Source organism: Mus caroli, unplaced genomic scaffold (assembly GCF_978045245.1).
Source record: "Mus caroli unplaced genomic scaffold, Mus_caroli_1 scaffold_7, whole genome shotgun sequence".
Lineage (NCBI taxonomy): Eukaryota > Metazoa > Chordata > Mammalia > Rodentia > Muridae > Mus > Mus caroli.
This window is the reverse complement of record NW_028227262.1, coordinates 19,144,724-19,158,203: the sequence shown is the minus strand read 5'-3', so window position 1 is coordinate 19,158,203 and position 13,480 is coordinate 19,144,724. Positions and strand designations below refer to the sequence as shown.

General features: G+C 36.5%; 1 pseudogene; it reads right to left on the bottom strand.

Annotated features, from left to right (window-relative positions):
* Window positions 1–2,174: 2,174 nt before the first annotated feature.
* On the bottom strand, window positions 2,175–13,158 carry LOC110295817 (C-type lectin domain family 7 member A-like; annotated as a pseudogene).
* Window positions 13,159–13,480: the final 322 nt, after the last annotated feature.

Below are 13,480 nucleotides of genomic sequence, written 5' to 3'. Positions count from 1 at the left end.
GTGTTTTCTTGCCCAGTTGATTAAAAGGCCTATTGGACTGTGTTTGAAAGGAGGAGGAACTATTTTCGTCTTTTACCAGAAAACCCCATGGTAGACTATAATCTTGTAATACTCCTGGTAGTTCAGAAAGTCAGTTTTCTACCCAGGGCCAGACATTGTTGTCAGATATTAGTACTCTTTTCAGGATGGGAAAAAAAAACCCATAACAGAACAGCTTGAAAGGTTGAAAGTAGCTTAGGAAGGCCTGGATACTTATTTAAGTGTATTTGTGGTTTCTGAAACCCACATGGTGATGTAACTCTCTGTGACTAGATTTCCAGGTGTCTGGCACATTTTTCTTGCCTCTGAGGGGAGTAGGCATGCATGCGGTACACACAAAGCCATGCAGAGAAATTATCCATATCCATAACATAAAAATAAGTGAATTAAAAACAAAGAATTTTTTCCACTCCCACCTTCATACATGCCATGAACTCATTTGTCACAGTTCAAGTTCTGTGTGAGGATTGGCTTTGTACCTTGCCCAGGGAGGTGAGTGTTACTGCAGCCCTCATCTGAGGAGCATCCAAGCCTCGATCTAAGTGGGCAGATCTCTACACATGAAGATTTACAGCTTCTGTAGTTAGCATTTCTCTTTCCTACCTTACAAAAAAGTTTAGCATGTTTGAATAAGGAAACTGTTATGGACTTTGCAAGCAAATCAGAACAAGAATGGTCTAATGACTTTAAGAAGTACAAAAACTGTGCGTATATATAAGATTTGCAAAAATTAATCATAACAAAATACCATTTTGGCTGGGTGTTGTATTACATGCCTTTAATCCTAGTACAAAGGAGGAAGATTTAAGTAGGTCTCTGTGAATTTGAAGCTAGTCTGTTCTCCATAATAATATCCAGGACAGCTAGACCTACATAGAAGGACCCTATCTCAAAAATTATATGTGAATTAATGTAAACCATGGTCTTTATTATATTTTTATTAGATATTTTCTTTATTTACATTTCAAATATTTTCCCCTTCCCATGTATCCCCTTTGGAAACCCCCTATCCCAATGCCCCCTCCCCCTGCTTCTATGAGGGAGCTCTTCCAAATATTCACCCACTCTTGCCTTCCCACCCTGGCATTCCCATACACTGGGGCATTGAATACCATCAGGCCCAAGGGCTACTCCTCCCACTAATGTCCAACAACACCATCCTCTGCCACATACATGGCCAGCACCATGGGTCCTTTAATGTTTATTTTTTGGTTTGTGGTCCAGTTCCCTGGACCTCGGGGTGTCTGGCCTGTTGACAAGCCCTCCATGGGTTTGCAAACCCTCTCAGCTCCTTCAGTCTCTTCTCCAACTCCTCCTATGTAACCCCAACTCTCAGTCCAATGGTTGACTTTAAGCATCCACCTCTGTATTTGTCAGGCTATGGCAGAGCCTCTCAGAAGAGAGTCATATCAGGTTTCCATCAGCAAGCACTTTCCTGCATCCACCATAGCATCCAGGTTTGGTAGCTGTATATGCAATGAATCCCCAGGTGGGGCAGTCTCTGGATGGCCTTTCCTTTAGTATCTGTTCCACACTTTGTCTCCATATTCCCTTCCATGAGTATTTTCTTCCCCCTTCTATGAAGTACTGAAGCATCCACATTTTGGTCTTCCTTCTTCTTAGACTTCATATGGTCTGTGAATAGCATTTTTGTATTCCATACTTTTGGGCTAATATCCACTTGTTTCTGCTTACATACATACCATGTATAATTTTTTTGTGACTGAGTTACCTCACGCAGTTTGATATTTTCAAGTTCCATCCATTTGCCTGCCAATTTCATGAAGTCATTGTTTTAATCCATGTTGGATTGAATCAGTCAACCTGGAACTGCAAGATTGTAGAGTCTAGAAGCTTCCAGGCCTGTGTCTAGGGACAGTTAGAACAGAGAAAGAAATGAAATGCTCTGGGCTCAGCACAAGCCATGTACTTCCACATCTTGAGTATGGCTCTCATCTCATCTCTTCATCTGAGGAAATAAAAGTGACATGTACAAGTCTTTTTAGTTTGGCCTTAATATTGCATAAGTTTCTAAATATAGTAATAGTGAACTAAAGATATGGCCTAAGACACAAGGCTCTTCCCTTAGGCTATTAAATATAAATCAGTTATTAAGTAATATATGAAATAATAACTTACAAATCTGAAGAAAGTTTTACATCCTTATGGTGTACCCAATGGAACTGATCTCCTTTCTTACATAATCCAACCCAATAGCTGTAATTAAATTGTGACTGAATAAAGTTCTGTGAGAAAATTAGAATTTTAGTATTCCTAGTAATATCACTAATATCATCAGATATATTATACATCAGGTTCAAAGTCCACCAATACTAAGTTTAGAATTTCTCAGTATCAAAAGATATTTTAGAAACTGTTAAAAGAAGCCTCAGATTTGGAGTTCCTTGTACTTGTAAAGTACAATATAATTTTGTAAGTCAGCATGAAGAAATTTGTTCAATAGGAAAAATAAAAAAAATAAGTAAATATACTTGACATGTTGCAAGCATCTACAGGTCAGTAAACACAGACATGCTCATGGCAATCAAGGCAGTCAAGTTAAAGTTTTAGTGTTATGTTTTTCAATTAATCACCTCAATTGAGATATGAATAACAAGAGAAGTCCTGTGGTTGGTATGATCAAAGGTATGTACTTGCTAATGTTATTGGTATTACACTGAAGAGTACTGGGACATTATTTAAAATTTATATACCTTATTATGTAATATTTCTACTCCTACAGTTATGTTAGACAGTGAGAAGGCACATAGAGCAGTATTGCACAGAAGTTTGGGAATATTGACATAAAAGCATATTAGTGTGACTAGATAAATGTATTGTTTCCCTAATTGGTTCTTGATTGTGTTAATAAAGCAGGCTGAAGCTAATTGCTAGGTGAAATGAAAAAGGTGAGATTTCCCCGTTCCCGGAGGAAGAGGAGGGGATTAAGAGGAGAAGGACTTTTTGACCAGGCTTTGGAGGGAGAAGCATGAGCACCAATGTAAGGCCTGGGGTCAAATAGAACCAGTGGCAGCTCCTGCCACCCTGCAGAATTCTGATATAAGATAGCTGAAAAGTTTAGGACAATATATTCTGTGTCCAGAAATTGTGTTATTGTATTAAAACTGTCTCATGTTTTCCATCTGTGGCAATGAGTTGTACAGGAGGATAACGGGGCAGCCAAGGCAGTCTTTGGTGGGATGGTAGAGTAAGCCACGGGAGATTGGGGAAATGATCCCAGTTCCTGGTCAGGGCCATTGGCAGGCCTATGTCAGCAGTGAGTTCATCAGCAGTACGTTATTGGAGTTAAGCCAAGTGCACAGCCCTTGGAATCCGATAGCATAGATATATTAAAATTATATGCAACAGAAAAAGAACAGATAAACTCCATCTTTGTCATATATTGTCTTATATAGTCTGAAATATAAAAATCATAGCACTTTTTAAACCAGTTCACATTTGTAATTAGCAAACTAACTTGCATTTTCTATTTGTGTAGGTCATACTATCTGTCTGAAGATTTTTTTGTACTGAAGCAATGAGTTTCAATGTCACAATCATTTGTAATCTTTTCTATAAATAGTATGTATATATTGTACACTTAAATTTTTTTCTTATACATGACAATCTATGGCAATTAATTTTGTTGCTAAAAGTAATATAATTTTATTTATTTTCCTCTCTGAATATAACACTCTCTCTCTCTCTCTCTCTCTCTCTCTCTCTCTCTCTCTGTCTGTCTGTCTGTCTGTCTCTCTGTCTCTCTGTCTTTTCTTTCACACACACACAGAAAGAGAGAGTCCACATAGTCCAGAGACCCTGTTATCTTGCAGTATAATTAATGCTTTAAAGAAAAAATTTGCAATACAAGAAAAATGTATGGACATCATAGTAAGATATTAAAGTGTATATTTTATAACTCTAAAACCACATAAGTTTTATGACCATAAATTTATTCATTTGCATACATCTAGGAATAAAATGCAGATGTAGACCTCACTTCAATTGTGTAAGACATTTTCTTCTCTCTAGGCTGCCCATCTCCCCATCACTTTTCCCTGGGACTTTGGTGACAATGGTGCCACCGAGTAGGGCCTCATCCTTCCTCCTTCCTAGGCCATCTAATATTATCTTCCTTTCCTCGGACCTTACCACTATATTACCATGACTTAGTACTTGTTTCCTCCCTGTCAAACTTCCCCAGCGCCCCTTGATCTCTTTCCAGAAACCTAGCACCTATGTCCACGTATAGCAATCTCCTTTCTCTTCACAGTCAAGACTCTACTTGCTTATGATTCTGCTTGCTTATTGTTACTTCTGTCTTATAGGGACCATGTTTTCTCCTCCCTAGGCTATCAAAATCCGGCTTGCCTTCACAAGGACTCTAAGAGAAATAAACCACAGGCTCTTCAGGCAATGTCTAGTCTAACAAGTTTTTCTTTAAAACCCACAGTAAGAAAGGAAAATAAGCATATACAAGGACTAGAGAGATAGCTTGCCAGTTAAGAGTACTTGCTGCTATTTGCAGAGGATCTGGGTTTGATTACAAGCATATGCATTTGTTGCCTCATATCCACCCCTAAGTCTAGCTATAGGAGATTTGACACCAATGCCTGACCCAACTTGAAAGCCATACCATGACAGACAGCCAACCCCTGACACTATTCATGATATTCTGCTATACTTGTAGACAGGAACCTAGCATAACTATCATCTAAGAGGCTTCACCTAGCAGCTGGTGAAAACATGCAAGAGATCTGCATCCAAACATTAGATGGTACTCACGGACTTATATTGAAGAGAGGAGGAAGTATAAGAAACCAAAAAGATCAAGGACACTGCAAGAAAATCTGCAGAATCAACTAACCTGGGTCCATAGAGCTTCTCAGAGAGGGAATTACCAATCAGAGAACATGCATGTTTCAGGCCTAGGCCCTATTCACATATGTAGCAGATGTGCAGCTTGGTCTTCATGTGAGACCTCTAACAGTAGGATCAGGGACTGTCTCTGACTTTGTTGCCTGTCTGAGGGTCCCTTTGTTCTAACTGTGCTGCCTTGTCTATCTCAATAGGAGAAGATGTGCCTAGTCCTACTGCAACTCGATTGGCAGGTTGATATGCATGGGAGGCTTCCATTTCTCTTAGAGGGGTGGGGGAGGGGAAAGAGAGGAACTAGGAGTAAAGGAGGGAGAAGCTATAATTAGGATGTAAAGTAAATAAATATATTAAAGTAAAATCATAATTGACTGTAGTTGCTATGGTATATCACTTGATATTAAATCAATAATTGCTAAAATAAATCCATTTTAATAAAATAGTCATTTTAATGAGCATGGTGTTTTATGTATCTCACATAGGACAATGGTAGAAACATTTCAAAAAGTAAACATAAGATTGGGATCTAGTACCTAACTTGAATTGTTGGAAATAACTCTACAGAATCACCTAGAGTAATCCTTTCTTTCTTTAACTTTGGAACTAATAACAAGTGTCATATATATATATATATATATATATATATATATATATATATATATATATATATCAGAAAAACTTTTGTCATCATTAGTTATGAGTAAAATAAAAATTATTTCTGGGGAATTATTCTCCTTGTATTTTTTGTCTCTATTTTAAATCCTATTTTTCCTATGTTCAATGACAGAGACTCATATTCCACCCTAGAAGTACATTCTTTTCAAGTACTAATGGCAAATGAGTAGTACTCAAAAGTTACTTTTTTTGGACCACTTAAATCATCAAAGTCAGCTTTTCTTGGTAGCTTTTCATTAATGATAAATGATCTGCTCTAGCTAAACTCTGAAGGGGCAACACAAATAAAATGGCTGAGAATTACAACTTGATGCCCACATCAGGGCTATTTCTTGTGATATAAAAACATTCTCCTGGGTATTTTTATAAATATCAGTGCTCATCTCTCTTCAGGTGAGTCTGTACCAATATATGCAAGTGAATCCGTTAAGCAGCAGAGAAAGACATAGGAACAAAGATTATTATCATGGCACAATCATTCATACTTCTTGTGAAACACTATTAAACTCTCCATACACCTGCTCCTCTCTGTTGTCAATCTTAGTGAGACAAGAACCCAGGAGTCTGCAGGATTCCTCACTCTCATCCCATGTCTTTTCCTCTTCTGAAAAGTAGTAACACTTTTCTCCACAGCAAGACCATCCTCTTTGACATGTACAGCAGCCTTTTCCTTAAAACAAAAGCAAGCATTATCCACAGACTCATTTAAATACATGGATTTTTAGTGTTACATTGTTTGCTTCATATTCAACTCCACAGAGAAATTGCTTTCACTGAGAATACCTCTTCTGCCAAGTTTTAAGGAAAGAATATTGTGAATATAGAAGCTGTCTCTGAGATATCTGAGGACTTTGTTATGGTTTCACTGATAAATCTTAACCTTTCAAGGAGAAAGACACCAGCATTACGTATTCCTATCTGCAAGAAGAGACCCATCAAAATGAGTAATGTAGATGTCACTGAGCTGAAGGCTATACATTAGGTAAATATAACCACAGCATACACTCCCAGTATAGAATACTAGACCTTGGGATCCATCACCTATGCAACCACCAAGCACAGACACAATAACTGGTGAGAAGAAGTACTTGCAGACAGAAGCCTGATATGAATGTCTCCTGAGAGACTTGGTTAGAGCCTTACCCATACAGAGGGGGAGGCTTGCAGCTAAGCAGAGGGACACCAATGGAGAAGTTATGGAGGGGACTGAAGGAGCAGAAAGGGTTTGTAACCACATAGAAAGAACAACAAGGTCAACCAATCAGACCACCCAGAGCTCCCAGGGACTAAACCACTATGGGCGGGAGAGATGGCTCAACAGTTAAGAGAACTGACTGCTCTGCCAGAGTTCCTGAGTTCAATTTCCAGCAGCCATATTGCTCACATCCATCTGTAATGGTACCCGATGCACTCTTCTAGTGTGTGTCTGAAAACATCTGCAGTGTACTCATATAATAAATAAATTAATACATAAATACATCTTTAAAAATCAATTAAAAAAACTGCACATGGAGGAACCCATGACTCCAGCTGCATATGTAGCAGAGGATGGTCTTGTCTGTCATCAGAAGGATGATAGAACCTGTGAAGACTTGATGCTTTAGCATAATGGAATGCCAGGGCAGTGTGGTGAGTGGGGGAGCACCTCATGAAGGAAGGGAAAGAGGTGTGGGATTGGGGTCTCAGAGAAAAATGGGAAGGGAGATAACATTCTAAATATAAATAAACAAAATAACCAATAAAATTTTTTCTAAAAGTATACTAATTTTCAGTTCAAGTTCCAATGCATAACTGTAGTAGGTGGTAAACCGAAAGGATCTACTACTTCCATTGAGGAGATAGCAATTTCATTTGCATCTTTCTCACATCGAATTTTGAAGCTTTAAGTGCTCTGAAAAACTAAGGCCATGCTATGAGATTAGAAACAAATAGTGATAACTGACTACTTTGTTAAAACTACTTAATTGTGATTGTAAATAGATGGTGTTTTAAGTACAACAAGAAAAATATAAAATATTTTAAAGTGCTAGAATATAAAACAGATTTTAAACTACAATTACTTAATTGTGATTTTAAATAGATGGTGTTAAAGTATAGCCAGAAAAATATAAAATATTTTCAAGTGCTAGAATATAAAACAGATTTGAAACTACAACTATTTATAACTTGAGACACACTACTTTTAAGGTATTTATAACATATTAATAAAACAAAGGTCAACTGAAAAGAAGAAAAGTGTATAAACTAATTTTATTCCCTGTAGTTTATTAATCAATTTAATGTTTACGTGTACTTTAATGAATCTGACTTTATATTAAATTTAAAATGGACTCAAATAATAGAGATAGACAAAGTCATGCAGACACTTTTCATGTGCAAAGAAAACCAAAAATCTCTGTAAGAAATCATAATCTTGGGAATTTTGAGATAGCTGAATGACTAAGGATGTGTAATAACCACAAGTAATACGAAATATCTTGGTGTAATTCTAACCAAACACGTGAAAGACCTGTATGACAATTATATCAAGGCTCTCAAGAAAGAAATCAAAGAACTCAGAAAATGGAGAGATCTCCCATGCTCATGGATTGACAGAATTAATATAGTAAAAATGGCCATCCTACCAAAGGCAATCTTCAGATTAAATGCAATGATCATCAAAATCCCAACACAATTCTTCAAAGACATGGAAAGAGCAATTCTCAAATTCATCTGGAAAGGAAAAAAGCAGAATAGTGAAAATAATTATTAACAATAAAAGAACAGCTTGGGGAGTCACCTAACCGCAAGCTTTACTACAGAGTAATAGTGATTAAAACTTCATGGTATTGGCACAAAGACAGACAATTTGATTTATAGAATAGAGCTGAAGACCCAGGAAATAAAACCACACACTGACAGACATTTGATCTTTGACAAAGATGCCAAAAATATCAATATTCATTTATTCTTCAATAAATGGTACTGATCTAACTGGCTCTCTGCATGTAGGAAAATGAAAATAAACCCAAATTTGTCACCTGACATAAAGCTCAAGTCCCAGTGGATCAAGGACCTCAACATAAAACCAGATACACTGAATCTAATAGAAGAGAAAGTGGAAAGAGCCTTGAACTCATTGTTACAGGGAGAAATTTCCTAAACAGAACTCCAGTGACTCATGTTCTAAGATCAAGAATTGATAAATGGGACCTCATCAAACTGGAAAACTTCTGTAAGGCAGTGGACACAATTAATAGGACAAAATGGCAAACTACAGATTGGAAAAAAATCTTCCCCAACCCTACACCTGATAGAGAGCTAATATCCAAAACATATAAAGAACTTAAGAAGCTAACCACCAAAAACCCAAACAACCCAATCAAAAAATGGGGTATAGAACAAACCAAGAATTCTCAACTGAGGAATCATGAATGGAAGAGAAGCACCTAAAGATATGTTCAAAGTCTTTAATGATCTGAGAAATGCAAATCAAAAGGATTCTGAGATTCCACCTTATACCAATCAGAATGGCTAAGATCAAAACCTCAGATGACAGCACATATTGGTAAGGATGTGGAGAAAAAGGAGCACTCCTGCAGTAGAAGACTTCCAGGTCTGTGTTCATTCAGAGATGATGCACCTAACCCTCAGGAGACTGGTTGCCCCAGGGAGTTTAGAGGTTGGGTGGGGTGGGGGTGGGGAGATTCTGGTGGAGACAGGGGGGTGGAGAGGTGGTACAGGATGTAGAACAGTCAGAGGATGGATGAGGGGGAATAAAATATGTAGTGTAAAAAAATAAGTACAAAAAGAAAAAGATGTGTATTACTCTTGTAGATGACCCAATTTTGGTTCCCAGTACTCACAGCAGATATCTCAGGACTGACTGAAACTCCAGTTTTTCCATCTCTGAAGCTCTCTCTTGGCCTCCAGAGACTCTGTTCACTTGCATACATCTGTACATACAAATATACATCTACACATCATTAAAAAATAATAAGACTTTAAAAGTATAAATCAAAGTATCTTCCAAATCTATCTAGTATTTGTCACACAGCTGTTCTCTCAGTTACATTTCTTTTCTTTTCATAGTTATCCAGAAAATTCATTGTTTGCAATTCCTTGTTTATAGGGTGCTCATTAACACTCCATGCACTTTTCTTTGTTTATATAGTTTAATTTAGACTTTTATCTTAAAAACATAGATGTTCCAGATAGCACCTTGATCATCCCTTGTATCTATTTAGATATTGTTCCCCTGATTCAGCTTACAGCTACTTTTAGAGTCTATTATTTCTTAAAACTACTCTTAGTTTGTTACTTTATTTTACATCATCATGCTAATATTAATCTATATCACTAATGTTTATTTTTTGACTATTGCAAAAATTCTATACTCCAAATCCATTAAATAAACCATGTAAATCAACATACTTTCAGCACTTGCATAGCTTACATAATACAATTTTCCATTTCTCACCTTAACACATTCCATCCATTGCAATCTGGTTTGGCTTGCACAATGGTTCTAACAAATCTACACCAGAAACAAGCATTAGTTATATTCCTCCTAATCAAAGTCCCATCTGTGTAGACTGTCAGATTACTTCTGCCAGAATGCCCTGCCTGATGCTAAATAGCTGCATGTCCAACTATCTACTAGTCAATTTTTCATTTTTCCACATCACCATTTTTTTTAATATTCATTTTTCTAACATGGCAACTGTACCCCTTGGTTTTCAAAACTATTTTCATGATCTGCCTTCCATCTCCTTGTATCATGGTTTCATGCAGTTTCTGTATTGACTGAGCACAATTCAACACAATATTTCTAATCCAGATATTTATCTTAATCTCATTTGTGTGTTGATGCTCTGGACCTATTGACAACAGCTTACTATAAAGAAATAACTCAAACATAAGCTTTGTGGGAATGTTCACTGATGTGCTATATGCCCTTGAATCTTTGCCATTTCTCTGCCGCCCCACTCTGTGCGTGTGTGTGTGTGTGTGTGTATGTGTATCACACCATAGCTTAGTGTCCTCATGTTTTCACTAACATTTAATACAACTTTGCCTGTGAAGATACTTGAGTCTGGGCTTGACATGAAATGGGATTGCTGATTCCATTTTGTCCCTTCTTTACTTGACCAGGAATACTCTAGTCACTCTATAGCTCATCCATTTTTCTTGTATTTCCCTGTATGACTGCATGACTTCTAGCACGATGCAAACCTGGATAATCATGGTCACTTAATTTGTCTCCTGAAAGAGTTTCCTTCACATTCCCACTCATTTCCAGTCTACTGTGCCTGCTCTTACCCAAGGCCTTATCTGCCCATGTAACTTGAGTCATGTTGCTCTTCACTTATAACCATCAGATGGTTAGGTTATTTTTATTTCAATTGGCTTCCAGATGAACTCTAAAGTTCCTTGTCATGGTGCAATAAGCAATTTGCATGTCCAAGCTTATGTTTAGCTTATTATTTCACTACCCTGGAACTATCTATGATACTCTAACTCTGTTTCTTGCTCATGCTGCTCACTCAACTTAGATGGGTTTCTCTATCAGTGTCTTAGTTCTTACTTATTTATTATTTAACATAAATTACTGTCTTCACCCAGAAGCTTTCTGGGTGAAACTCATAATATTGTGATGTTATGAGCCACTCACATAACATCTCTTCATGCTCTTATAGTTGTACTCATTTTATTTTACAAATGGATCCACTTTTGAATACACTACACACACACACACACACACACATACACACACACAAAAAACATATATTCAAGTAAACTCATATATATATGTATATATATATATATATATATATATATATATATATTGATGCAGAAGAGATAACCAAATTTGTTTATTAAATGAATAAAAGAAATAATTTAAAGCAAAGTATTTTTAAACAAACAGGAAAAATATACTGAAAGAAGTTGTAGAGTACAATTTTTAAAATCTGTTAGATCCAGATATATTGCTGTAGCACTGTAATCTCAGCATTGGTAGACAAAGGCAGGAAGGAGCATGTGGAGTTAAAAAACAACTTCAGCCAGGTATGACAGCCAAGCTTTTAATTCTAGCACTGGGGGACAAGAGGGGTCTAAGGCAAATGGATCTCAGTGAGTTCCAAGTCATCCAGGGTAACCAGAAATGATCCTGTCTTAAGCAACAAAATCAACTAAATAAGCAACTAAACTAACTGATTAGAGATGTATCAGAATTGATAAATGGTGTTGTGCTCATGGGGCAAAGTGGTCAGGTTTATTTTCCCTTGTGGTTGCAATGGTTCTGTAGGAAGCTGAGAACTTGAAGTGCACATGCATATCATGCTTTATTAAATGGCTTGTTCACTTTCCCAACAGCATATATCCTGCTTAGCGGAGTCTTTTGCTAAACATTTGTATGACTTTAAAATTTATTTATTTATTTATTTATTTATTTATTTATTTATTTATTTATTTATTTATTTATTTATTGTATGTTCTGTGTGTGAATGTTTTGCCAAAATGTATGTATTTACATCATGTCCACTTAGTGCCCTTGGATGCCAGAAGTTAAATCCCCCTGAAATCAGAGTTATGGATGGTTGTGAGCCACCAAATGGGTGCCAAGAGCTGAACCAAGGTCCTGCTAGAGCTGTGTTCTTAACCTCTGCAAGAACTGCAAGAACAAGTGCTGTTAACGACAGAGCTGTCTCTCCAGCCTCTTGTGTATCTCTTGAGTGACTGGAAGACAATCTAAAATGTGCCCAAATTATAAACACAAAAGAAAGAACAGTGTACCCAATTTAAGAAGCACACTGAAATTATACACATTGTGTTTATATATAAATTTCATATATATATATATGTATATATATACACATTATATTAACGTTTCTGTGTAATTATAGCAGTTTATTCATTTATATATCATAAAAGCAGAAATATAAGATGCCACTAAAATCTTTATCACCATCATCAGTATCACCAATCCCCATAATTGCTAGGATGTCTACAGAATTTCAAAACCTACACAGGTTTAGCAGTTGCAATTATGTTTCTATTCTCATTGTTCCCATAAAATATTTATGTATCATATTCACACACGTATCCCAAGAGTGTGCTTGACATCAGAAGACATACTGTTCCCAGGATCACAACACTTATGTGCCATGGATATTCTGCATGAGACCAACAGGCAACAAACAAGAAAACCTTGTGATTAGAGCAGAATAGATGTTTCTTAATGAGGTTTGTGATTTGATCTCCTCTCATTGGCTATTCACCAATAAATACCTTTTTCAATAAAAGACATGTAACATCAAATATATCTGAACATGATTAATGAGTTCATCTTTTTCATATTTGATATTATGTTTTCCACACACACACACACACAAGAGAGAGGAGAGAGAGAGAGAGACAGAGAGAGAGAGAGACAGAGAGAGAGACACAGAGAGAGAGAGAGAGAGAGAGAGAGAGAGAGTCACGTAGAAAAATAATACCTCTCCTTTTCTGAGTGGACTGGTTTTTGTCCTTCTTACTCTTCAGGTATAATTTCAGCTCTGCACATGTCGGCCTTTGCTCATTCATTTCTGATGGCTGCTACAAGAAGGAGCACAGCAAACATTTACAAGTATATGAATCTAGGTATCTGGAGGTAATGTATATTTATTTCTAAATTTTAGCAACCAATAGAATTATTTGAAAAATCGTCTAATAACTGTCATTGACTATTATCTAATTGTGTTAAATTTTATATACTAATATTCATCTTTGCCTTACAAGGTATAATTAATCCAATTGATAATGAGAACACACTCCACGAAGTAATAGAGAGAGCTGGGTTAAAAGAATGATCTGGAAACAGTGAAATTTCTTTAAGAATATGAATGATTTTTAAAAATTTTCTCTG